The sequence below is a fragment of the Pantherophis guttatus genome, chromosome 1 (genome assembly GCF_059756535.1).
Source record: "Pantherophis guttatus breed Tessera chromosome 1, ASM5975653v1, whole genome shotgun sequence".
NCBI lineage: Eukaryota > Metazoa > Chordata > Lepidosauria > Squamata > Colubridae > Pantherophis > Pantherophis guttatus.
Window position 1 is genome coordinate 73874775 of NC_142063.1, and position 27908 is coordinate 73902682.

General features: G+C 37.7%; 1 protein-coding gene and 1 long non-coding RNA gene across 8 annotated transcripts in view; one reads left to right on the top strand and one right to left on the bottom strand.

The window, feature by feature from the left end:
• The window catches only part of RAD51B (RAD51 paralog B), a 485747-nt gene that overhangs the window by 246556 nt on the left and 211283 nt on the right, over positions 1 to 27908 (bottom strand). The gene's annotated exons all lie outside the window — the stretch shown is intronic.
• LOC148116447 (uncharacterized) lies at positions 4846 to 8465 on the top strand. Its single transcript, XR_015733590.1, has 2 exons — positions 4846 to 5382; positions 7303 to 8465. It is a non-coding gene; the product is annotated as an uncharacterized LOC148116447 (long non-coding RNA).

Consider the following 27908-nt stretch of genomic DNA (forward strand, 5'->3'; position numbering starts at 1 on the left):
TATTTATTCTAGTTGGGCATTTGTGCATTTTAGAAAATCTTTTAGAATGAACAGTTAAATTATATTTACAAGAATATAAATTAGTATTTGATATTTTTTCTCCAGGATTAGGCATTCAGCAGCAATTTTTTTTCTGTTGGTGAGAAATTTGGGGAAAAGATGAGAGAGGATTGTCATGTAACTAATAGTTTTTTATGCAGGAAAGCCTACAGTAGAAGCCATCGGTTACCCAAGCAAGCATTTGCCTCCAATCTCAAGAAATGCAATCAAAGAAACACCAAGCCTTGAGCTTTTCCTTTCTTTTCAGGAGCCTAGGTTATTTATTGGCTTGTTATTATTTGTTAAATTTATTTGCCATCCATCTCATCTTGGGGCTACTCAGGGCGGCTTACAACAATAAACAGAAAAGAATGATTAAAAATTGTAAACATAAAAACAGCAAAGGAATAAAACAAAAACAAAAGTACAACACTACATGGAGATGTGGGGATGGAGAAGTGGCAGATATGCGAAGATGTGAGGCTCTCCTATTTTCACTTCTAGTGGGCAATTAATACAAAACCAAAACTTCAGGAGAATTGAAGGGAGAAGGTTGCAGATGTAAGTCTAAGGTTCTGTTTTTCTTTCTAAAGTGCTGCTATGTCCCTGTAAGCTTGTGGCTTCCTGCATCCTGCTACAGTATTTAAAAAGATCCTTTCTATGATATCTTGAGGCAAATATCCAGTATTAACAGGAGGCCTTTTGTTCTCTTCATTTTTTAAGTGGACTTTAACCCAGTTACTACAGAGTGAGTCACTGTATAAACAACTAAAACAAAAACTCTCCTGTTTGGTCCTCTCTCTGCTCCCACTGGACAGGTCAGAGACATGTTAGGCCTGACCTGCTTTGTCCCTTGGGAACAGTAAGTAGGATAGCATCGCTGCCGCAAGAAACACACTTAATGTGGCTCTTCGGTAGAAATGAAACAAACATGCAGACAAACCATTTCTTTTGAACTTTTTAAAACTCTTAATATTCCTAACTAGGTTGTATTAAATGAAGTCAAGAAGGGTAAAATTAATCAAAGAAAATGCACAGTATTAGGAAACCGTGGAAAAAAAGGTCCATATTGACCATGAGTATGGAAAAATTTGCCTAGCAGATGTGGCAATAGATCCGTTGCAGAAATGTCAGCTGAAATTAAATCCAGCATTAGAAAACTGAGCTTTATTGCTAGGGGAAACGTGCTAGTTTAAACTGGTTATTGGTTGGAAAAATTAGAAATGGAAGGAAACTGTTCTAGCTGCGCACATAGGGGGGAAAAAGGCAATTGGGATAAGACAACTCCGCAGGAGCCCTTTCTGCAGTCAATTTGATTTTAAAAAGCAGCCATCTTTATATACACCATACATACCCAACAATTAATTCTCTTAAGCACGTGAAGTACAAAATAGTAAACCAAATAAGTTACAACGAAAATTAAGAAAAAGGAAAAGGAAATCTTGTGAAATCTAATTTACTGCAGCCCCGTTCTTTTCACTTCTCCCTTTCATTCTTTCCTTGCTTCTAGCACATCTACACACTGCTTCATACACTGTCTTTTGTTTTTTAGGCTTCTCAGTTCTCTCATTTGAAGGATCTCATCAACTCCATCTCCAACTCAGTCTTCCCCTTCCTCTTGACCCATTCACACAATATTCTTTCCCATTACATTTCCACTGCATTCAACTTATATTTTTGTTTCTCTTCAACTCCCATTTCCACACAAGTAAATTGACAGAAGCTAATTCTCATATACAACCATTTTTGTTTCTTTCAGGAACCATTCTTCACAATAGACAACATAACCTTTCAATCTGTATTTGCATACTTGAATGTTTTAATTCCCTCCCATGTCCCCATATTTACAAATTTTAAGATACACAAATCTATCTATCTGCTATAGTGTATTTTTTTCAATTTATGCATATCTTGGAGTTGTTCATTTTCCCTGTCAAGCATAATTATTTTGGTTTTGATACATTAATTTTCAGTTCCATCTTCCTCATTGCATCAAAAAGTCTATCTATTATTCACTGTAAATCATTTGGATCCTCAAACAACAACTTGGTATCATCCACATACAAAAACATGCATACTCCCTTTGCCAACCATTTTCTTTAACATTGCCACAAGCAGTCCACAGAGATTTATCCATAATAGATTAAACAATCCAAGGATATGACACATGCATATCTTACTCCCTGCTCAGTGTTGAACTATTTGCTTAGTTTTTCATTCATTTTCATGTATGGTTTATTTCCACTACATGTTGCTGTTAGCATTTTCAGCAACCAGTCTTCAACTATTCACACAAAAAGTTTCTTATACAAAGCTTTATTAGCTTCATCATAACTTTTTTCTAATTTAATAAATATACAATAGAAATTATTTCTTCCATTCATACACTTCTCGGAGACCTGCTGAAGAGCAAAATATTTATTCAGTGTGTTCTTTCATACTTATTTAAATAAAATACTGCCAGATAAGTTCCCAGGCACACTTAATAGACTAACCACACTGCAGTTGAAGGAGAAAAATGGTGTTGGTTAGGGCAAGTAAAGGAAAGCCAAACCATTCCTCTCTCTAATCATCTTCCCAGGGATTTAAGAAATAATAAAACCCTGCCAGCTTAGCTATAAAACAATTAGAAGGCCAAGGAATACTGATAAAGTTGGAAGAAGAGACTAGGAAGAGATCACAGGCCCTGAAAACTAAGACCAGGAAAGATAAAACTATTAGTATAGTATAGTATATTAGAATAGAATAGTAAAAAATTTAGTAAGCAATTTTGTTTAGAAAATAAATGAACAAATATATATCTATATCTATATATCTCCAGAACTGCCTGGATAAGTCCCTGCAGTTTTCTTGGCAAGTTTCTTTTTTCAGAAGTGGCCTGCAATTTTCTTCATATGGCTGAAAAAAGTCCCTGGCCCAAAGTCACCCAATTGCTTTGCGCTAAGGCAGGACTAGAAGTCATGATGTCTATTTAGAAACTAGATCCTCTCTCTCTCTCTCTCTCTCTCTCTCTCTCTCTCTCTCTCTCTCTCTCTCTAACTCTCATTGTGTTTTTCTCTGTTTGTATTTTCAAGTTAGACCAAATGGTGCATAAAATCTGGGATCCATTACAACTATGGAATTGAAATTTCCATGATGTTCACACCAGCTTTATTTGCAAAGTTGTGGATATTCGCAAAGCTGTGGCCATCTAAAATACTCCTCCTAAAAAGAGATGAGAGAATCTGGGAGGACTATTTTAGAGACACAAAATGTAGATTATGACTTTTGGAGTTGTACATTCCCTAAATATTCATGGACTTAATGGTTAAAATGTTGGACTTGGAATGAGGAGACTCACATTCTAGTCTACTCTTAGCCACAGAAATTTACTGGGTAACTTTCGGGCAATCATTCTCTCTCAAAATCTACTTTACAAAATGCTGACAGGAAGGGAGGGAGGGAGGGGGGAAGGAGGGAGGGAGGGAGGGAGGGAGGGAGGGAAGGAAGGAAGGAAGGAAGGAAGGAAGGAAGGAAGGAAGGAAGGAATTTGTTCCTGATATAAGTAGAGAAACATTTATTATTGTTGACTTGATCATCTGTCGGTTCTTCAAGATAGACCAGGTCAGGAAACAGATATTCAAAGGACTCCTGGAGCTCTATTGTTGTAGGGTATAATCCCAGAATCTTGAAAGTCTGCCAGAGTTTTCTTTTCCCTATTCTTTTACCATACCGAATCAAGGCACACTTATTTTGACTCTGTTTCTCACACTCTCTCCTTTCCCAGGTCTGGGATGCTATTTACTGTCTCTTTTATTAGCTATGATTCTTGCTTACCTTTGTCAACTTTGTCTCTCTTTTCTTTTATATCCTCTCTCAAATGATCTATATTAAATAATTAACTTGTAAAAGAAGCTTTTGAGAGATGGCTAAGTTTCACCTAAACATGACCAATTCAGTCCTACAAGTTCTTTTTAAAAAAGATCTCAAGTAAAAGCAGTGAAAAATTTCTTTCTTGCCAAACAAATAGCATGCTAAATATGGTGCCAGAACATGATTTCTACATTTTATTTATTTTATTTATTTATTTGTCAAGCATATATAAGATAACAGGTAAAAGTCTAAACATAATTTGAATACATGAAAAGAGTAAGAGTAAAAAGGAATATTAGGACAGGGGCGGTAGGCATGCTGGTGCACTTATGCACGTCCCTTACAGACCTCTTAGGAATGGGGTGAGGTCAACAGTAGACAGTTTAAGGTTGAAGCTTTGGGAGTTTGGGGAAGAAACCACAGAGTCAGGTAGTGCATTCCAGGCATTGACCACTCTGTTACCAAAGTCATATTTTCTGCAATAGAGTTTGGAGCGGTTTACTTTGAGTTTGTATCTATTATTTGCTTGTGTATTGTTGTGGTTGAAGCTGAAGTAGTCATTGACAGGTAGGACATTGTGGCAGATAATTTTATGTACTACACTTAGGTCAGACCGAAGTCGGTGTAGTTCTAAATTGTCTAAGCCCAAAATTTGAAGTCTGGTGGCATAAAGTATTTTATTGCGGGTAGAGGAATGGAGGACTCTTCTTGTAAAATATCTCTGGACTCTCTCAATTGTATTTATGTCCTATATGCAGTGCGGGTTCCAGACAGATGAGCTTGAATTGGTCTAGCAAATGTTTTGTATGCTCTAGTTAGTAGTACAATATTACCAGAGAAGAAGCTATGCAAGATTAGGTTAACAATTAGGTTAATGCCTTTTTGGCAATGTTGTTACAGTGGGCTTTAGCACTTAGATCTTTAGAAATAAGTACTCCAAGGTCCTTGACAGAGTGAGGGTCATCTATAAGGTCACGTCCATCTAATTTGTATTTTATGTTTTGATTTTTTTTTTTGCCAATGTGCAAGACAGAGCATTTGTTGGTTGAGATTTGAAGTTGCCACTTGTTAGACCAATCCGACACATAGTCAAGGTCTTTTTGAAGGGTAGTTGCACTGTCGGTGGGGTTGAATAGTTTAACACCAGCAGCAAAGAGAACGCAGTTGCTTTTAATATGATCGCAAAGGTCATTTATGTAAAGTATGAAGAGTGTTGGACCTGAAACACGGCCTTGCGGAACCCCACTATTAACAGGTACAGGATTTGATAGAGCGCTTCCTATTTTGACCACTTGTTGTCTGTTTGATAGGAAGGCATTATGCCTGTAAACCTTCATGTAAGAAGCTTATTTAATGAAAATTTTGCCTTCCCATCCTCATTAGTAACACCATTTTTAACTTTTTAGACACAAGTAACTTGCCAAAGATACTCTCTTAAAGAAGAAAAACTGCTGTCTTTTTAGCTCCAAGAGGAGGCATTAAGTTAAGGTGGTAAGTGCTCTTTGTGAAATCTTTATAGACTCATATATCACAGAAAGCCAGAGAGAAATAATGAAACAAAGGCCATTCCTTTCAAGCCCTGCTTAGAAGCTTTAAATTGTCAATTGTGGTAATTAAGATACTAATCTAAATGGACTTTAGATATGATCCAGCAAGACTCTTCTTATGCTCTAATCCTCCATTAATTTCGGTAGAAATCCATTTATGATAGCATGCACTGTTTTATTTTCTTCATACATAAGAGGACTGCATAATGCTATCACAACAAGATTTTATCAATAGGCCATTGGTTTATTCTTTTCTTGTAAATGAATTTTTGTTGAGCTTTGCATTTTAAGAAGAAGACACTAGTTCAGCTGTTGTTCACATTGTAAGATTCTTGCTCAGTCCCACTCATTTTAGAAACTGGCTGAATTATCAGTTCCACTCCAATGCATGTAAGTTGAATGCTTTAGATTCATTACATACTTAGATGTGGTTTCTTTTCTGTTAATAAATATATCAGAAAGCATCTTGGAAACTTTTTGGTAATGGGTGCAGAAAAGCCCGGCAGTAAATTCTACTGACTTGAAACTGAAGCTCAAAAGACAGCCTTACAACTCCGTTTAAAGCTATATTTTATTTTTGTCAAAGGTTTGGCCAACACTGGGTAGCAGCACTTACAGAAATAGATTATTATTTTCTCTGGGTGAGCACCCAGGGCTACAGCAAAGGAGAGCCTCTTTTACAACTATTAATTGGACAATGAATGGTGGTGTAACTGTAAAGTCCCATAAAAAGAATAATAGTATTGTATCTCTGGCTTGTTTCCCACATTTCAAAGGCTACTAAGCAGCAGCATCTTTGCCCTTAGGTTACTGAGAAGGCCGAGTCTTGTGCTTATTATGATGGCTTTCCCTAATGATCTGAAACAAAAAAATGCACACAGTGATGTGCGTGTTTAGAGCTTCTGCGGCCACAAGGTCAAACACATTAAAAAAACAACCGAAAGTTTGGCTCTACAATATTAAAAGAGAACCATTTGTCCAGCCCCCTACCCTGGTTTTTTTTTTTTTTTCTGCTGACTGAGGCCCTGCTTTCCACTACAATTAACTGGAGGGCCAATAGGATTTGTGCCACCCCTTCTTCCACTTGGCTTCACTGCTGAGAAACAGCCTTGGATGGCAGGGAGCAGGGGGGGGGGGGAGCTTGACTGAATAGCCTTTAAGCATTCATTATCTGGCTCCTAATTATACGGCCGACATAGTGTTGTCTCTGCCTACGTGGGAACACTGCATCCCATTAATCAGCAGGGGGATATTCTGAGATGAAAGGACCTCCTTGTGTATGTCCGTTGCTGTGGAAGACAGGGATGAGGGTTGGATAAAAAGGAGATTTTTCAAGTCCCAGAGAGAGAGAGAGAGGGAAAAAAAAAAAAAACACAGCAGGTGAACTGCAACTCCATCCCCAGACCAATTCAACACCTCAGCTTGACTTTACCGTGTTCCCAGGCAGGCCTGCAAAAATAATTCACAAGCCTAGTCTTAGGGAATTTGTGCTGTCAAGGTTATGAGGCCAATGGCCACTTAGAGAGATGCAGAATATAAACCAAACTCCAAACTTTATCCCTCCTGACTCAGCAGAAAAGGAAATCCTCATTCTTTATGCACAATTACTGTGAGAAGAGCCCAGTTAGTATTTTCTGGGAATGCACCTGTACAGCTCGTTCCTAAGTCTATATAAATTTGCAGTCTTGCACCTGAGAAATGTGATTATAAGATTACGGTTTGGTCATACTACGTCCAACAAGGGTTTGTTTTAAACCCTTAAGACTGCATATAAGGAAAGCAGTTTTAAGAGATGATAACGGACAATGGAGATGCAAAAGCAATGATGGAAATTAACTGTTACTCTTTTTCCTATCACCCGTAGCTCTTCCAGGGTTTCAACCTATGATGCAGAGAAGTATGTTCAGAAGTGAGGGAGTACAAGAACAACAGAAAAAAAAAATCACATGCAGGAAGAGATTGAATGCATTACTTCCACTACCTTTTTTACTCTTGACGGCCACTTTCTTGAAAATGTTTTTCTGAAGGCTGTATATATTGATTTTCTTGCTTGCTTGTTTTTCATATTTCTTAACTGCCTATTTTCCTTGGATGATATAATACATTTAATGATTGGGACTCTACTAATTCACTTGGACACATGGATGACTTTTGTATTTATCATGTTTAGGTAAGCAAAAATCTTATTGGTGATATACAATTGCTCTAATACTAATCTGAAAAACTGAGTCTGAAGTTTTAGAAAGAAACATTATAAATGTTATAATCTATGTACAGGTTGTCAGTGGGGCGCACAAAGACTTTGATGGTGGTCTTGTGATTGCAATGGTTCAATTGCAAAGGCCCTTTTTCAAGATGCTCTACTCAATCTGCGACACTTGCTGTAATTTTGATAGTCCTTTGGCTCCCCGTTCACAAACTAACTGCATCTAGGATGCATCTGAACCAGGCCAAGCTAACCGATTCACTTTCAATCAGGTGCCTTCATCTCTACCAGTTTTATAAAGGTAGTTCTCAAATTATGACCACAATTGGATATAGAATTTCTGTTGCTAAGCAAGGCAGTTGTTAAGTGAGTCATATTTAATTTTATGAACTATTTCTGTCAAACAAATCACTGCAGTTGTTATGTGAATCATGTGGTCATTAAGCAAATCTGGCTTCCCCCATTAACGTTGCTTGTCGAAGCCAGCTGGGAAGCTCACAAAAGGCAATCACATGGCTCTAGGATGCTGTAAATATATGCCAGTTGCCAAGTGCCCAAATTCTGATCATGTGATCATGAGGATGTTGTAGTGGTCCTTAAGTATGAGGATTAGTTATAGGTCACTTCTAGCAATGCTGTTATAACTTCAAATGGTTGTAAGTCTGAGGACTATCTGTATTCTGGTTAAAAAAAATTATAAATATAAAATATAAATAAAATGTAATATAATTTATTTTATGTACACTGAGAGCATGTGCACCAAGACAAATTCTTTGTGTGTCCAATCACACTTGGCCAATAAAAAATTCTATTCTATTCTATTCTATTCTATTCTAATTCTATTCAGTTGGCAAAACATTAACCATCACTAATATTGATAGGCAACAACACTGGAGAAAGGATCTCACAATCCTGTGGCCTTTATCTTTTGGAATAGCTAAAGAAGTGGAAGCATTACATCTGTAAGGAATCCAACAGCTATACTAATGCTGGTCAGGAATAAGATTTTTCATGCTTGCTTCAAGAAAAAAATCAGATCAGTTTAAAAGTGGACTATCTGTGAGAAAATATTCTGAGTGTAATTTTATTAACATAAATGTGTTGAGGGGATATTTCTGATTTCTACATATCCAAGAGAAGATGTGGATGCATTTCATAGTAATATGTCTGCCAGAATATTAATAAGAAAAGGGCAGGAATGTAATCTTACATAATTCATTGCTGCTGAGAAAGGAGAGAGGTTGAATGGAAAAACAGTTCATAAAGATGCCAGAAGTCTCTAAGCAGAAACAGCTGTTGAAGTCATAAAAAAGAGGTCAAGTCTTCAACAAACCCAACAACAGGAAAGTCTGCCATAAATCATTTCTACCTTCATCTCTCCTCTGAGCTGTAACTCCCCTGGGATCGATATAGATGCTTATGCAATAATTTACAAGATGCCCTGAACTCTTTTTGGGGGTGGGTGGGGGTGGGGTTGAAGGAACAAAATCCAGGGCCTCCTAATTAGGAAAGAATACTGGTCTGCTCAAAGGGAGCTGAAAGCAAATCGGAAAGCAGAGAGAGCATACAGGAAAACAAAACAACAAATAAATCAGACTACTCAGTCCACCCTAGAGATGTGCTTTTAGATAAATGACAGGGCTTTCTCTACTTTCCCTAAGATACTGCACTCTCTCAAGGGTTTTTCTTTGCTCTTTCAATAATGGGTCCTTCTTTTACGTTTATTCACCCTACACAATACTCATTGCTACCCCTACACAGCAGTTCAGTCCTACGTTTTCTTCTCGAATATCTTCCAGAAAGGAATTATACTTCAAGCATATGCCCCCTTTTCAAAAACTCTTTACTGAAGCTATTTCAGAATAATTATTACAGCTTTATCCCACCTTTTTCCAAGCATTCTTAATTCCATGCATTATTTTAGTGTTACACTAATCGCACACATCGGTTTGGTTTTTAAACATTTTCCTATTTTCTTTCTCTCTCTTAATGTCTAAAATGATCATCGTCAAGTTTAAATTCAATAAATGTAATTGACCTTTTTGTTCTACTACCATGTCCGATATCCCCATGTATTATGCTGTTTGATTCAAATCTTAGATAAAAATAAGTTCTCCTTTCTCCAACTTGTTTCAAAAGAAACGAACAAGAGGATCTGATTAAGATAACATGATCAAACCATGATCAGAACTGCCTATGAGAGTAAATGGCAAGACCAGATTTAGCAACATACCACTTGTTTGTTCTTAAACCAAATTATTAAAGCACACAGCACAATCTTTTTGAAAGTCGTTGGTAAACCTTGGTTTAGATTAACCGATACTCTTGAAGTACATCTCCATTTAATAAATGTGGTTCCAGTGACCAAAATTTTTCACTGTATCAACACCTTAAAGCAAATTTACATGGTGAACATCTAAATTTGGTTTCAGGGTCACAACAGAAAAGACTGAACCCTTTCATCGAAATAGAGAGGAACATGCAATACTATCAATAGTTTACAGTTCCTTAATGACATTTCATTTCCTTCATGGCTACAAAATTTGGCTTTTAAGTATATCATAACTTCAAAGCACAAGAAAAACAAACCCTATGTGCATCATGTCATTCCCAACAAATAGGCTATGAGTTTTAATCAATTTGGAATCATAAAGTTTTGGTTTCTACTATTGGTCTTTTTTTTTTTTGTTGTTGTTTTTTTTGTTAACACAAGAAGTCTCTGATATTAAGGTTTAAGAGATGTTTTATGCATTTAGTTAAGAGCTTCTGGAAAATAAATGGAGGCACATCTCTGACATTTTATCTGTCAGCTGACAGATTAAAAATAGTCCATTTAGATCAAAGGCACAATACATTCTTTCTTAATTCTTGTCAAACTTTGCATTTGGCCTAGCCTCCAAAGGAAAGAAAATTTAAATGTCTTGTTAGGTCAGTCATTAAATGCAAGGAGCCCAGAAGTCACCAGAGACCATAAACCAGAAAAAGATTCTGCCATCCATCAGACAGCATGACCTCTGACCTCTTTAATTCCCTCTCCCTTCTCTCCTCCCTCCTATTACTATAAAAGGAGAGCCACTCTGGTTTATGTATAAGATCCTGCTATAACAAGTAGCAAAAAGGACAGCCTTGTGTTGGCACTGATCCTCTTTTTGTCTCATTGCATTCATTGTCCGTGGGAAAATAAGGCAGATTAAAGGGTTTTATTATTTTTTTTGAGTGGGGGGGGAGTGCAGCAAAGCTGCAAGATTAATAACTGCTCTGATTCACGATCAATGGAATACACACATGGGAGATGAATCTTTGTACATAATCTGCAATGGGAAGGATGAGGATCCTTACAAAATAGAAAATAAAACAGATCAAAATTTAGTTGCTCTGATTTTCAATTACTCCAGTTTATCAATTGCTGTGTACAGAGTGAACCATTTTTTTCTTATTTCAGGATGATGCGTATATTTAACTAAAGAGTTTAATATGGAAGGGAACTTTTCCAGGACAAATGAAGATGATGGGAGTTCTTTAAAATTATCTGCTTGGAGCTATTCAAGAAAAAAAGCAGCCCATATTCATAATACCAGTATGGTGTTAGAGCCGTGGTGGCGCAGTGATTAGAAAGCAGTATTGCAGGCTACTTCTGCTGACTGCAACAGTTCAATTCTCACCAGCTCAAGGTTGACTCAGTCTTCCATCCTTCCAAGGTCAGTAAAATAAGGACCCAGATTGTTAGGAGCAATAATGCTGATTCTTTAAACCGCTTAGAGAGGGCTGTAAAGAGCTGTGATGCGATATATAAGTCTAAGTGCTATTGCTATTGCTATGACTTCCTAAAAAATGCAACTGAGCAAGTTGCATTTTCTTTCTTCTAATCCAGGACTATCAAACTCCTGGCCCACGGGTCGGATACGTCACACGCTGGCCAAGCCCACGCCCATTTTAGTAAAGGAGGAAAAAGTCCTGAGACGTCATGTGACACCACTGTGATGACGTGAGTTTGACACCCCTATTCTAATCCTAATACCTTCAAACGGAACTATTAAATAGGGATTCTATAAAAAATCAAATGCAATGTTAGGGTTGAGATGCTGCTTTCCAGCACTAGTACTGTGCACACTGTTGCATTTTCTTCCAAAAAATGAAAACTGGTTCTCAAAGCCTGATGGAGCTTTTGAAAAAAAATCAGTGAACTATAGCAGATGTGCTAACTATTTAAGTTAGCCAGCTCCAACATCTTTGGAATTATATGTACCTTCTCTCTATTCTACCTCAAGCATTTTATTAACTTTATTATCTAGATAATAAATTTTGAAGTGAAGGGTCCTTGATGCTCTCTGAGCTTGGTTGTTTTCTTTCAGACAATTCATTACCCAAAATAGGGAAAATTATTAGTTTGATTTTGATTTTAATTTTCAATAATTTTGATATCAATAATTTTGATATGATAATTTCAGAAAAATCTATCTTTGTGGAGTGCAGCATGAATTCAGTAGTCCTGTTCATGTGTGTACTCACATATTAGCACAGCCTTTTGTAATATAATGGCCTCCAAATATTTCAGACCATAGCAATTATATTTTACAGTCATCAACTGTAACAGTAATGTGTGTGCAAATTATACAGTCCATTGCATTTAGAAAACATTAGATTGGTGAAATCTATGTTAGCATGAAGAGACATAATTTTTTTATGACATGATTTTCTTCTATAGTTTTTTCCTTTGGGCACAGTTCCCTTCATTAAATAAATAGTTGAAGCTAATTTGTAAAAAGCACTATAAGTAAATATGCACTATAAAGTTTCTCCTTTGAGAACTCAAGATAAGAATGTGAATACATAACTCATGAAAATTGATGGCTTGCCAACCCTCCACTTCATTGTAGGGAGGATGTATTTGCATCAAACTTTAAGAAGGGCTAGAGATAACATATCCATTTTCCTGCTAACATTGGACTTGGGAATTCACCTGGGCAGAAGTCATAAATGATCCATGTTTTTAAACTTTTCTTATTTTACTTGCCAGTATATATCCTAAATCTATAGATGGCTTATTTAATCATCTACCCCTCCCCGACAGACGATACTGTAAGATTTATATTTTTAAATACAGTAGATGCTTTTATAGAAATGGAGAACATCCTATATTGTTGGAGGGAAGAATTTTAACAGAATAACAGAGTTGGAGGTCTTTTAGTTCAACCTTCCTGTTCAAGCAGGAAACCCTATACCATTTCAGACAAATGGTTGTCCAGTCTCTTCTTAAAAACCTCCAGTGTTGGAGCATCCACAACTTCTGGAGGCAAGTTGTTCCGCTGATTAATTCTTCTAATTGTCAGGAAATTTTTCCTTAGTTCTACATTGGTTTTCTTCTTGATTAGTTTCCATCCATTGCTTCTTGTCCTGCCCTCAGGTGCTTGTAGAGAATAGGTTGATCTTCTCCTCTTTGTGGCAGTCCCTCAAATATTGGAATACTACTATGGTGTTATCTCTAATCCTTCTTTTCATTAAACTAGACATATCCAATTCCCGCAATCATGCTCCATATGTTTTAGCTTCCAGTCCCCTAATCATCTTTGTTGCTCTTCTCTGCACTTTTTCTAGAGTCTCAACATCTTTTTTACATCGTGGTGAACAAAACTGGATGCAATATTCCAAGTGTGGTCTTATCAAGGCATTATAAAGTGGTATTAACACTTGATGTGATCATGATTATATTAATGTAGACTAGGACTGTGTTGGCTTTTTTGGCAGCTGCAACACACTGCTGGCTCACATTCAAGTGATCATCCACTGGGACTCCAAGATCCACCACAGCTTCTTTAGTATGTGAAGAATCATGGGGGAAGTAGTTCCCCAAAATATAATTGCATCTTGGTAATAACATACAATAAATAAAATAGGGTATTTTATTTTAAAATGTAAACACACACACACTACTTTTCCCTACATGTGGGAAAAATAGGAAATCTTTGAAAAATAAAGCTTCTCCTATAGCCTTTTAAGTTCAAATTGCCATGAATCATTTGAAAATCAGTTTTCATAGTAATGCAATAGAAAGTATGCATAGACCTGTAATTTTGGATATGGTGGCAGCTCTTTAAAAGTTCATAACATTATGAATTATATTCTATGAAATTTAAGAAATGACTTATTAAATGGAAACATCTCATTTAGAACTCAGATACTTTTAGTATGGTAAAACCATGGAGACTGCTTAGCTTTCAGATTGTGTACCAAAACAAAAATCCATCATCTAGTTCATACTTTATGGCAACCAAAAGTAATGGTGTAAGAATTCAAGGGAATTGTTCCAACTTTTAATGACTTTTAATAACAAATGTTCAGAGCTGGACTGATATTGTGCAGTTAGTTGAGGAATTAGATAGAGTAGTACCAGAGGTGGGTTTCAGCAGGTTCTGACCAGTTCTGGAGAACTGGTAGCGGAAATTTTGAGTAGTTCGGAGAACCAGTAGTAAAAATTTTGACTGGCCCTGTCCCCATCTATTCTCTGCCTCCCGAGTCCCAGCTGATCAGGAGGAAATGGGAATTTTGCAACTTCTCCCTGGATTGGGAAGGGAATGGAGATTTTACAGTATCCTTCCCCTGCCACACCCACCAAGCCACGTCCACCAAGCCATGCCATGCCCACCAAGCCACGCTCACAGAACCAGTAGTAAAAAAAAATTGAAACCCACCGAGTAGTACCAATGGCAAGCTCCCCAAACTTAAGGTTTTAGAAATCTTACACATTCCAAGACTGGCTTGCTCTATTTGTCCTCTTACCCTCTTAAGATCTATTTATCATAGGTAAAGATCAGGAGCCCAATACTAATACCACAAAAGTGAAGTTTAACAAGTCAGAAAATTGAATTCACTCTCTCACCACAAAATTCCTAGTCCCATAATGCATCAAGCTAGAGGTACCACACCTGGATTTTCTAAAGCGAATCATTCTAGAGAAAGAGGTTGTTTTATGTAATGTAGCTGTTTATATAGCAGGATATTTACAGAATACAGAATAACAAAGTTGGAAGGGACTTTTGTTGGAGGTCTTCTAGCCCAACCCCCTGCTCAGGCAGGATGGATTCTTGAATGTGGAAGTCTGAATATTAAGTTATGGGGGGCAGAAATGAAAGAAAAATATTGAATCCTGACCTGACATGTGGGCAGCAATATGGACATGGTTAGAGACCAATATGATGAGCAGTCTTGGAAATTCTCACTCATTTTAGATTCCTGGTTAGGCAAGTCATTCATAATAGCAATAGCAATAGCACTTAGATTTATATACCGCTTCACAGTGCTTTACGACCCTCTCTAAGCGATTTACAGAGTCAGCATACTGCCCCCTGGGTCTTCATTTTACCAAACTCAGAAGGATGGAAGGCTGAGTCAATGGGTGAGAATCGAACTGCCAAACTGTTGTAAACCGCCCAGAGTTGGCTTGTGGAGAGATGGATCGCAAACAAATATAATGAAGAACAATAATAATCTAAAAACTATTATGGAAATGTCAGACCAAACATCTATACGTTGTATCAAATTTCCAGCAAACCAGTCAACAAATGAATGCACCAGGGGTGGGTTCTAATCGGCTTTACTACCGGTTCTCTTTGTGTGTGCGCTTCGCGCACGATTGCCTCTTCGGTTGCGTGCTTTGCGCGTGATCGCCGCGCGCATGCTCGGTTCGCTCGCAGGACACCAAACATGCGCTTCGCGCAAGCGCGTTGCTAATCTGCCCAGCTGAGGTGCAGCAATCCACTCTGCCGCACCTCTCAGCTGGGAGAAAAAAGCAGCCATATAAGGTCGAAATAACGCAGGGGCGGGCGGGAGGGCCCAGCTCCCGAAGAAAGAGAACCGGTTCGGTGACGTAATACCATCACCGCTACCGGCTCTCGTGAACCGAGCCGAACCGGAGGAACCCACCACTGGAATGCACCAAGGCATGCAGGATAAATGTGATATGTTCAAGGAACAGGTACTGTAGGTACTCTGTTTCCCCGAAAATAAGACCAACCAGAAAATAAGTCCTAGCATGATTTTTCAGGATGCTCATAATATAAGCCCTACTCCCAAAATAAGCCCCAGTTATGATTGTCAGCCAGATGGTCATTTAATACTGTGTTTCCCCCAAAATAAGATCTAACCAGGAAATAAGCCCTAATGCGTCTTTTGGAGCAAAAATTAATATACGACCCGGTCTTATTTTTGAGGAAACACGGTAGATGTTTTAGTTTAGGAACTAAAATCTAAGTGGTTGCCACACACAGCTCTTATTCTCTATGATTCTATTACCTACATTTTGGCTCTCTGTGCTTGCTACAAAAAGGCTTGCTGTCTGCATTTGTATAAAGGTTTCCATGCATCTGTATTTTTTGGCTTTTTGTTCCTTTACAGATGTGCAAAATGATAGATGAATTTTTGCCCATGTGTAAAGTACATTTTTCAAGATCTTGTAATTTATGGTTTTATTTTTCCATAGTTGCCTGGCTGGTATGGAATCCCTGTAAACTATTAAGGCTTCCTGTGCCACATCTACCCAAGCACTCTCCCCCAAATTCCCTTATCTGTGACTTGTGGGAGTCCTTGGAGCTGATGGAAACAAAGGGGTGGGTGTTGGGTCATAAATGCAGAGGACTATATACCTGCTGCTGAAAAGTGCAGACACCTTTGAAAGATTAGCTGTTGCTGGGAAGGAGCTACTTGGCTGCTGAATTTAACTTTTTTGTTAAGCTTGATGTGAGGCTTCTTTTTCTTTCTTTATCCAGTGACCTTGTGCCCTTGCCTCATCTTCATCCTCTTGTTCTTCTCTGCTGAACAAGGTTCGAAGGGAAAGTGCAGGCACATTTGAATGAGACCTGTATGAGAAAGTTGTTTGTGTAATAGAAAATACTTGGCATAAACAGATGAGGGAGTAATTTCTGAAAATTTCTTTCTCAGGCAATTACATTAGTAGTTATTAATTTAATTATCATTTTTATCCAGGTGGTACCCCTTTGTGGATGTGTCTTCAATGCTCAAACATGTGACACATACACACATCTATTGTGAATGGAGACATCTTCAAAACAAGTTTTAAACAAGTGAGAAGATAGAAAAGCTTCACAGTGTATACTAATTGTTTGTTTGCTTGAATGAATGATTGATTTCTGAATTCCTTTTTAAAAGGCCATCTTAAATTCTGGGTCATCTTCCTTTTTGGATAAATAGCATCTTCCCACACCACATGTTTTTTTTTATATATGTGCCCAACTATTTCTTACAAAATCCAAATACAAGAAGCCACTTTTTCTGGCATAATATAAGTAGGAACAACAAAAAAAAAGGCAGGACACTATTTCTGCCCTTATAAGCTACTGGAATAAAAGAAGTTTTCTTTTTCCTCAAAAGTGAATGGAAAGCAGAGATAGGATGATGAGTTCCATGAAGCCAAAATGTTTTTCTATCCTGATTTCTTAAAATGCAGTAAGAGAGGCAGAGCAGGGGTGGGTTCTACTTACCTTTACTACCGGTTCGCATCATGCCCACGCGCATGCGCTCTTCTGCACATGCGCAGATCGCTTCTGATGAAGTCCAGGTCAGTGGGCGCAGCCTCCTGCCTGTTTTACTACCGGTTCTACAGAACCGGTCTGAACCCGGGGCAACCCACCACTGAGGCAGAGGATAAGTAACCTATTCAAGAAATTATCTGTAAAAATTTATACTTGAATTCATTACCCACCCTGACAACTCCCCAATCAATTTGTCTTCAAAACTACATTCCAAAATATTGACCTTCCCTTCCACTCTTGTTTCCTTTTTTTTATTTTACTTTGTTTTCCTGTGAGGTAGTTCAAATATTTTCTTTCACTTTCAAAGGAAGCATAGGCAACTGCAGAGTGAGTGGGAAAGCAGTGTCACAATTGTCATTTTCCAAATGGTGTAAATTTCATAATTCAAGAATCATACAGTAAAAGTCTCCTGCTATTAAACCAGGGCCCAGATTAATCTTGTTGCACATTGTACTAAGCCATAATTTATGGCTTGTTTGATTTTGGGCTCAGCACATTATTTGAAGCCAACCATTCTAGTTTTTAAGCTATGCTGTGAGGTATAATTGGTTATAAATAAAGGTTCCTTGAATATACCATGACTACTGATGATTACATCGACACTCATGAGTTTTTTTTTTTTTTTTTGAGCAATAGTATGAAAATGGGTTGCTACTGGTTTCTTCCAGAATGTTTTCCTTGTTTTTCTTTCTAATCTAAATACCTGGGTTTCCTGGTAATTTCCCATCCAAGGGCTAACCTTAGTTGTTGGGATGTTTTTGTTTTAATCAGCCAAGATCAACTAGATGTTATTACCTGAACTGGGCAGATAACCTAACATGTTCCAAATGGCCTTCATAAATACACACCTCCATCTTTGTGGCCTATTAGACATCTTAAACTCCTCAGGAATGCTAAGAGGAGAAATAACTATTGTGTATTTTGTTTTTAGTATTGTCCTCTGAGAATATAATTTTCACCCCGGGGGGAAGGGGGAACAATTTGAGTCCCAGAGTTTGAAACAAAATGAATATTTATTGTGGGAGAAGAACATCACAAAGTTGGAATCAAATTCAAAACACACATTCCCTATCTAGTTAATATATGTATAATATTCTCCCCAGCTCCCAGGGTGAATGCTCAGAGGTAATTTAGAACTACTGGCACCAAATAAGGCACCATGAAATTTAAAACCAGACTGAGCTGGTACTTCTCTTTCACATAAGGAGGAAACAAAAGCTGCAAAGTCAAAGAATGGATCACTTCCAAGCACTTTAGGAAGGCAGAATTGTCAAAAGATCTCATCCCAGCCCTGTTTTGTTTCTGGTGGGATCACAGTAAATACAGATGGCAGGCTGCATAGGGGAGAGAAGAGAGATAATTTGGGGGCCCACGGAGCACGTGGTTTCAGGCCTGCTTTTCATTAGTCCTACTTCATAGCCACCCATCTCCTGCAAATGTCATCACACCCTGGCAAAGCATCTGTGGCATGTTAATCTTTTCATTTAATAGAAAAGCTGTTGTGATCTTTCTTCCATTTTTCCTCTTAAAGGGCAGGCAGCAATAATAGTAACAGCAACTCCATTCCACTTAACTGCTCTCTCCTCCCTAGATATTTTTTCAAATCTACTTCTAGAGACATTCCCATGGATGGAGTGTGGGTGTGTGGGTTCACGCACACACAATCTGGTTAATAAATACCAACTGCAGAAGGAAAATCTGTTAAATTTACTACGTAAAATGAAAGTGACTGGTTACTGGAGTGGGAGATGAGGCAATCTTGGAGTCCGTTTCCAGCTAAATGTCTCAGCTGAGATTCTGCCACAAAGGCTAACAAGCAATCAAGAAGATTTATTCAGGGTACTTCACGGACAAATACTGAATTCTTTCTGAAAACTGTGGTAGTTCATGGTAATCCCCTTGTCCCTTTTTGTGCTATTACATATGATAGCATAACACATACAAGATGCAAAAGATGGCTCGCTTGTGAGTTGAGATGTCTGTCAAGTGGGAATGCATGTTTGTCTGATGTGTACAGGGGCAAAACGGATTCACTCCCTTCCTCAATACTTACTGAAAATGACTTCATTGCAGTGATTCATAACTCTTTTATTATGAATGGATATTTGTTGTTTTCAGTTACTGACTCAGATTCAACATTCTGCAAAACAGTAATCTGAACTCTGAAGAACTTATTTCCCAGCTGTGGCTCACACACACAGATCATTATGTTCCTTTTAAAGAGATCCCATCTACCACAAGATGGTTGCTTTGACCTCAGAGTTGCAATTATAGCAACCTTCAGGGTGGTAGGTTCCTCTGTCCTGTGTCTACAGGCTACAGAACTGGTTAGTTTTCACAGGCACACAGAAACATCCATCCATCCATCCATCCACTCAAGATCAAGAGATAGAACTGTAAGTGAAAAAAATGAACTTTTTTTCCCTCCTCTTAGCCTTTCATAGAACCCCATCTACTTTAAAAATCCTGTTTTAACCCATCATATGGAATGAAAGGCTTCCCTTCTCTCATAGTAGCCCTATTCCTTTTGTTAATTGCAAAAATAAATTAAAGGAAGAGAAAAATGCATTTTGTGGCTTTTGTGGGTGATTTGGGGCAGGCTGATGGAGACCAATGAAGATATTTCTTTCGGTTTTTCTGACTCTGTCACTGTAAGAATGGTTGTGTTAATTCAAGGAGCGTCTGGGTAAGCATTCTGAACTCTATGTGCAACTTGAGGCCACAAAACAAGAGGAGCTATTTGCAACTCTTTTCTTTAGTCTCAATACAAATATAAAATTAAATTCCTGCAAATTTACAGTAAAGCTTGTTGTGTGTGGGCTTTTTTGGCTGGCCCCCATCTCACATTGGTTTAATTTTAAAAAACAAAGACATACACGTTATCATTTGAAAAATAAAAAAGAGACTGGTATAAGGAAACAGGAAGCAATAGTTCTAAAAACAATGGGCAAAGAAATGTGAAGGACACCTCCCAGGACAGCTTTACACAAGTTCAAGACAAACTCTGGGCTATGTAACTGTACAACAGGGTTTTTTTCCTCTTTGATTTATTTGAAATTGGAACAAAGCTGCAGTTTTCTTTGCAGTGCTTTAACTCTGTAGCCCTTGTGAGTCCTTCTGGCCAGAATTTTTATTCTCCCCTGCCTGCCATCTCCTGGCTTCTAGAATCAAAGCACCTTCAGACCTTCAATATCCTGTTTGTTTAGAATGCTATCTCGCCCAGTCCAGTTGCCAGAGCAATATCGAACCATGGTTAGGTTGAATGATACCATCAGGTATATCTTACCCCGTATTGTCTTCCTGATCACAAGAGGAGATCACAGTCACATGATCATCTACTTAATGTCAACACTTATGACAGTAATTGCAGTTCATAAATTCTACTTCCTCCCCATGACCTAATTATACCATGTCTTAGCAACCAGGCTGGGCATTATTGTTCCCATCACACAGTTAGGCATCTTCAAGGCCTAACCTGAAGGCAGTGTTTGGTGGATTCCCTGCCCCCTTTTTCCTCCCATCCAGGGTCATCTCTTTATGAGAAAGACAATCACCATTTGTTCTTCTGAATTCATGCCATAGTGAGGATGAGGATTCAAGCTTTAATTTGATTGCTCACAATAAACTTCTGACGGAACAGTTGATCTCCCAGGGAACTGATCATCTTTTAAAGCAATTTTAGTACTTTTCCACTTTTGATTTGTAATGATTAATTAAACAAATAGTTGATCAATAAACATATCCATATAATTTACCTCTGATGCATATGTATATTTAGGGAAATTAGCAGCAGAAAAATACATACAATATTAATCAGAATACAAAAATTACAAAAAGTGTACAATCAAGCAGTTGAGTTAGTATGTTCAAAAAAAATCACAATGTCTAAGGAAGAAAAAAATTGGAAAGTCCTAACGAGTCAGCAAAAGACCACCAGAGATGATGCCAGCCTAGCCTCTTACAACAACGAGTATGATTACTGGACAGAAGTCAGAGAGCTTTCTTTTTGGCTGCTTTCATGCTTTGGAACTCTTTGCAAAGCTTGTACTTTCTCTGTTGAATTTCTCCTGGCAGGCGAAAATGTTCTTATTGAGGCAGGCATTTGGCCTTTAAGCTACACTATTTCTCAAGGTAGATTTTAACTCTATCTGTTTTCTTTTTGTTGATGTGTTTAAACTGCGTGTTTCCTTGCCTTTTCATCTTTACTTTTATTGGCTTACCTATATTGTATGGTTGTTTTTATGAACATTTTTATGTTTATATCGTTTATTTATTAGAGTTATCCATACTACAATCAAGAGAGATGCTTTGCTGTTTATATACATTCATAAAAATAGAAGTACAGATAAGGTATAAATATAAAGGAAATAAACAATTACCATAAAACACACAATTAATCAACAACCGATGGCATCAATTCATATATTGAAAGACCTCCAACGTAATTTTGTTTTAATAACTTATGGAAAGCCAATTATGTGGAGCACTGATTAAATTTCTGGATGGAAATTATTCCAAAGGGTAGATGTCTGAATAGAATGCCTCACCCATCTCTCCTTACAATAGTGGTGAACCCACCACCAAGTTCTTCTAAGACATTTGTGATGAGCAGGGCATAACTGGTTCAAGGAAGAGGTCTTACAAATACTCCAGCAGGTACCAAGCCAAGTAGGGATTTACATGTCATACTGAGCAATTTTATTATTAACACTGCTGCTGTAAGCACCGTTTTTAGTGCTTCGACACAAGCCTTCTCTTCCCAGCCTTTTTTTTTTTTTTTGTGCTGCTTATCATCAAAATGAGGCAGAAACTTAATATCACGGTCAATAAATGAATACCACAGACCCACACATTTTATCAAAGTGACACAAATGTGTAGGGAGGAGAGATTTCTAGGAGAGTATTAGCAGGAAGGAGACTTGGAATTACTCCCATGTCTGCTAATTTCACCCTCCCTTTTCCCCAATTTGCACTCCAGTCAGCCTTATGTCTAAACTTGGATTTGATTTGAGAAAATGCACATTGTGAACAGAAAAAGGAGGCATTAACTGATGAAAGTGTGTAGATAGTAAAATGATTAATTGCTCTCTCCCATTAGCTGATTCCATGCACAACACCCTCAAGGAGTTGAGCGGGGAGGTTGCTATGGCAGTCAGGATACTAAAAAGTTAATACGCTATTGAGAATTAATTTCTCACAAAACAATTCTACTTTTAAGCTAAAGGTACTGTGGGATGAAAAAGAGGCAATTTTGCTTCCCTCTTTATTTTATCTAATGTATAACAAAATCAGTCTATCATTAAAACATTTGTCCTATTTAATTTTGTGAGCAAACAATTAGAGGCAGTATGACTTCCCCAACCAAAATTAACAGTCCTTCGGCTGGTTATGGATCTGGTCATTTGAGATGCAGTAATTTCAGACAAGACAGCAATGACGTTTTCTGGGTTGGTAACAATGTAAGAGCACTGCATTTTGTCACTATCTTACATAATAGAATTGTTGGACCGTGCAACGGTGACTGTGTTGCGAGGATTCCAGTGGACGGGGTGGAAGGACTGAGTATATTCCAGATAAAGAGAGTAATTTGGAAATGTTGACATTACTACAATGGTAAGGCAAAGGAAAGTCCTGTGGTCCAAATTAATATTGCTGCTGCACTGTATCCACTGTATCCAAATAGGGACTGAGATTTTAAACATATCCAGATGGCTTTAATCATGAAAGTCACTCACTAGGATGGAGTCAATGTATTGAATATCAACAAAAATGTCTAAAGGTAAAGTAAAGGTTCCCCTTGCACATATGTGCTAGTCATTCCCAACTCTAGGGGGCGGTGCTCATCTCCATTTCAAAGCCGAAGAGCCAGCGCTGTCCGAAGACGTCTCTGTGGTCATGTGGCCAGCATGACTAAACACCAAAGGCGCACAGAATATTGTTACCTTCCCACCAAAGGTGGTCCCTATTTTTCTACTTGCATTTTTTATGTGCTTTCAAACTGCTAGGTTGGCAGAAGTTGGGACAAGTAACTGGAGCTCACCCTGTTACATGGCACTAGGGATTCAAATTGCTGAACTGCCGACCTTTCGATCAACAAGCTCAGCGTCAGTATTTCTGTGTGCAACATCAATATGGAGGAGGTTAGCAGAAAGGTAATAGTGAGGAGGTGCTGTGGATTAGAGTGATCTAACTCTTCCATTACCTGTAGAATCAACCTTGACACTGGCTCTTCTGAGTAATTAACTGTTAGAGTTTTGGCAGCGTAACTAGTAGTATGAGACAAACCCAGGAGCAAAACACAGCACACAGCACCTTTTATATAAATAACAGTGGTTTTATCTACAGCTAAATATTTACAGACTCATACGTGGTTAAATACCTTATCATACAGCTACTGATACAAGGGAGAGCAATTGAGAGAGAATATGAGGAGAATGCATGAGGAGAAGGAAATGCCCTCTAATGGCTTCCCTTACTTATATAGGCAGCTCCTTACCCAGCTTCTTAAAGTAGCAGTAACTCTGCTGCCTCATTCCCCTTGCATCAGCTTCCAGTTGCCTTCGCTTACAACCTCTCATCAGTTTACAGCTATTAACTCTTCATACCCTGACATTAACCTAATTGAAAGCTTGCTTCCTAGGGGATGCCTGAAGTAAGAGAAACTGTTATGACAACTGTGCTTAATACAGATTGGACAATGAATACATTGTCTTTTACATGAAAGATGATTAGACAAATTCAGTGCAAAGGATGATTGGTGGGTGGCAGAATTTTGCTACAACCATTCAGGCACTTCCTTAAAGGACTGTATAGGCCATGCATCACTGAGAAATTGCATTGGATCCTGCCCATAGTTTTGGACACTAGAATATTTCAAATAGGCTGTTGTGCAGTCATAAAAAACTAGGTATGAATCAGATGCTCCATGATGAAGAATGTGGCAGTTTTTCTATATTGTTTACTGATTACATTTTTCTAGCTGTTCACCCAGTTGGCCTGATTTTTAAAAATCATCACCTTATAGTATGGATTATAAAGAAAGCAGAGATATGCTCACAATATCTTCCTTTGTTACGTTTGATGCTTGATTGCAGTCGGGAACACTCTTATCATTGTATTTGAGTGTGGGGATCTTCCAGCACTCCTTCCAGTAATAAGTACATTTATTACTTTTTTGTAATTGGCATGTCTTAGGCCTCCCTACTACATCTCTCATGAACTCATGAACAGGGATAAAAATGGAAATGGGAAAGAAATGTGAAGGAAACAAAGAACATGAAGAGAAAGTAAGGACTCATGAAGCAAGATGAAACAATTGAGCTCTCAAAAACTCCCATGTAAGTTCAGCATACCTGACAAAACACCTCCTAATTTTTAATAAAAGAAAATCACCATCCTGAGTGATAGACTGTGCTTTGATTTCAGGAAAACATGCAACTTGCAAACATGGATGGTCAACTTGGAAATTGCTCTATTAGCTCAACCACATTAGCACAGTGTGGAATGCTGACTGAAGGCACAGTTAGTTGTTGCTAAAATATATCTGAAGTTGTTAAACATAGTGCATTTCATGGGAAAGATGTTGGGTACAGAATCATGCCTCTAGGTTTCTAGTGACTGCCAAAAAGCAGAGAATGAACATAAGTCATACCTATAGTTATGCAAATGTAGAAAAAAGTAAGCATCTGTATAGTTTATTATGCATATAAAACCTTTCTTATGCATAAACACAACAGAGCTAGCCAGCCATTATATTTTCTAATATTCAGCTGGAGTAGTATACTTTCAGATGATTTTTGAATTCAAAAAGGAAAATGTTTGTCAAGTTGGCAGGACGTTTGCTAAGTGCAGGAAGAGGCATAGTGTTGCCTTCACAACCAATGTTATACAGGTGCTGCTGCTTCAAGCTGCAGAGAAAAAATAAATTTTCATGTGTTTGAAGAGGATGGAAAAAATCTAACATGATACTTGGATCCTCTCACTGTAGAGACGTCTAACCACAAACTTGCTTCAACAACACTGATTTCCTTTAGCCAGCCAAACATCACATTGAAATTCTTTTACAGAGTTGTGGTTTCTAGATACTGCTATAGGCAAAGCTGAGGTCTGCTCAGTTCTTAGAATCAGTAACTATTTGTGTACATTTTGGTACACTTTTCGACTCAACATGCCAAAGTAAATCTCTCATGTAAAAGGTCTGGACTTTTTTTATTATATAGACTGGTAAAATGTCACAGCTTTATAATTTAGAAAACTGTCCCTGTGACTCTTTCAATATGAACAATGGAAAAATTAAAACTGATATGATTTTGGCAGCAGCCAGCAAATGAATCTCATAATGATATCAGTAAGGTAGCTTGGATCCATTACTAGGGGAATGGAGCCTAAAGCAAATCGCAGTGTGAACAAGCTCAAACTAGGAGACAGAATTAGGACAAGGTGGTAAGGAACTATTTGGAGGAGCTTCATTTCCACTTCCATAAGGCAACAAGAATCAGGCTCAGAGACAAATAGGATTATGGACTATAGGGAACAAGCCTCTTTTATACAATTCAATGTCTACTGCTGGCCTTATTCTTTCACATGTATGCATTCAAGGTTAAGTGTAAGTTTTTTTTAAAAAAATTGAAATCCAACACATTTCACTGTTGAGCTCAAAATACAAAACCCACAGAGTCATGTCTGTAAAGTAGTGGTCCTTCTGAAGCAGCCTCTCCTTTCTCCTTTCAGGACTTATTTTTTATGGCTTAGGAACCAGAGGTACAACAACTTTTGTCACAATCTTATTTACTACACTTCAAAGACTTGATGGCTTGTACATTTCAATATCCTACTTGCTTGAAAGAATAGAAGAAAGCTGGAGTAGAGGGAGGAAAGGGAGCCTCTTGTGATTCAAAGGGCAGGATTTAACTCTTGCTTTATCAACCTGGAATGCAGGGTCCCCCTTTCCTTCGTTGAAATAAACCTGACAGAAAACATTTGCCGGGCACCTCTTCACCTTGTAAAGAAGGCTATTAAATGAGAAATAAAAGTCTTTCATTTAATGTTACAAAAATCTGTGTTAAGCAACAGAAGAAATGGAAAAAGAAAAATACCTCTAGATGTCACACTGGTCACTAGGGAGAGATGAGCATTAGTACAGGATAAACTATGAATGAATTTTGCTTCTTCTTTTTCAGAGACCCCAAATCTCTTCCTCTAGAAGTGGGAATCCGTGGGGGGGGGCACCATGTCAGAAAAATCTATGCTTTGCTAAGTTATTTTTAATGAGACATAATGAAACTATTAAACATTAAGTTTCTGTTTCAGTTTCTGGAAATAAGTTTTCTCATAGACAGTTATACTATATTGGCATTTCATAGCCTTTTAAGACTGTTTCTTTCTTTCAGATCTGTCTGAATCATGCTAGTAAGGTGCACTAGCTGATATGTCACAGAAACTAAGACTTCTGACTTTAATAACCTGACTAAACCTAGAAAACAAAACTGCAAAAGCATTGCCTCTACCATTTTTTGCGCCATGAATCTTCTAGGTTTTACAGAACTGAAGCTTCGGTTATTGAATATTCATTCTCCTATTGAATAGCATTCTTAATTCTCTCTTCTGCTTGCTAATTATGACATCAACACCCTCCTTTGTTTTAGGGCCCTAATTCTTAATGAGATCCTGCACTGAATAGCTAAGGAATTTTTTTTTGCAAGTAAAAAGATTTCTCTCTTGATGTGAAACTCAGGACAACCTTCTCCTGAAATTAAAATATATTAGATATATTTTTGCTTTCTATCAGGAGGGTAACTAACTATTCTTACAGTAAATTCACTTAATAGGCCTGCATGGTTCAACAAATAAATTTTGCAATGAATGGTTAATTACCCTAGTTGTTAGTGAGGCATATTCTATATGCTAAAGTCTGGCAGAATATTACAGAATTATTCCAGCGTTAAAATGTTTTCTCTTGCAGACTGCAGAGGGACTTGCTTTTCCACACTGACAAGAAGACATTTGTTTTCATGCTACACTGAGCAAGCAATGAGCTAATTCAGTAACTGAACTTTAATAGTCCATATGTGACTGGAAAAATAAAATTACGTGTTCAGGAATCTGGTACCAGTTTAGAAAAGCAAAAAAATAAGAAAAAGAAAAAATGGGGCATTTTAATAAATCTTAAAGTTCTTGTTTTTGTGTAAACAATTTGACCTATGAACCCATTTTCTTAAAACGTGATCCTAGATGTTTCCAGCCAACTGTCTAGCAATCACAGTAATTCATGAGAAACCCTTGATTGTAATTTTGAGGGAAGAGAACTAGAGGAACAAGGTGATGACAAAATGTTATTATTTTTCCACTATCTGCGAATATATTTGTCTAAGGTACGGACTTCGCTGTTTTTCCTGATTAACATCTTTGATTTGAAAGAAAAGGGCCCATGGGTCTTACTTTTAAGCTGAACTTAAGTTGATACATGGCCTTTGAACTAAATTTATACACCCAGGCCATAGAAAGGAAATATAGCTATTTCAGATCTCAGAATTACTAACATCAGACCCGATGCTGACTCTAGTCGTGAGTGGCGTTTTGGCCCATTCTTAGGGCCTCCTGTAAAAGGCTCCTATCACCTTGTTTGAAAATGCTCAAAAGTCTGAACTGTTTTAACAGAGAAAGAAATGGATGATAGAGGGCCCTTCAACATATTTTAGATATAGTTGGAATCAAAGGTTA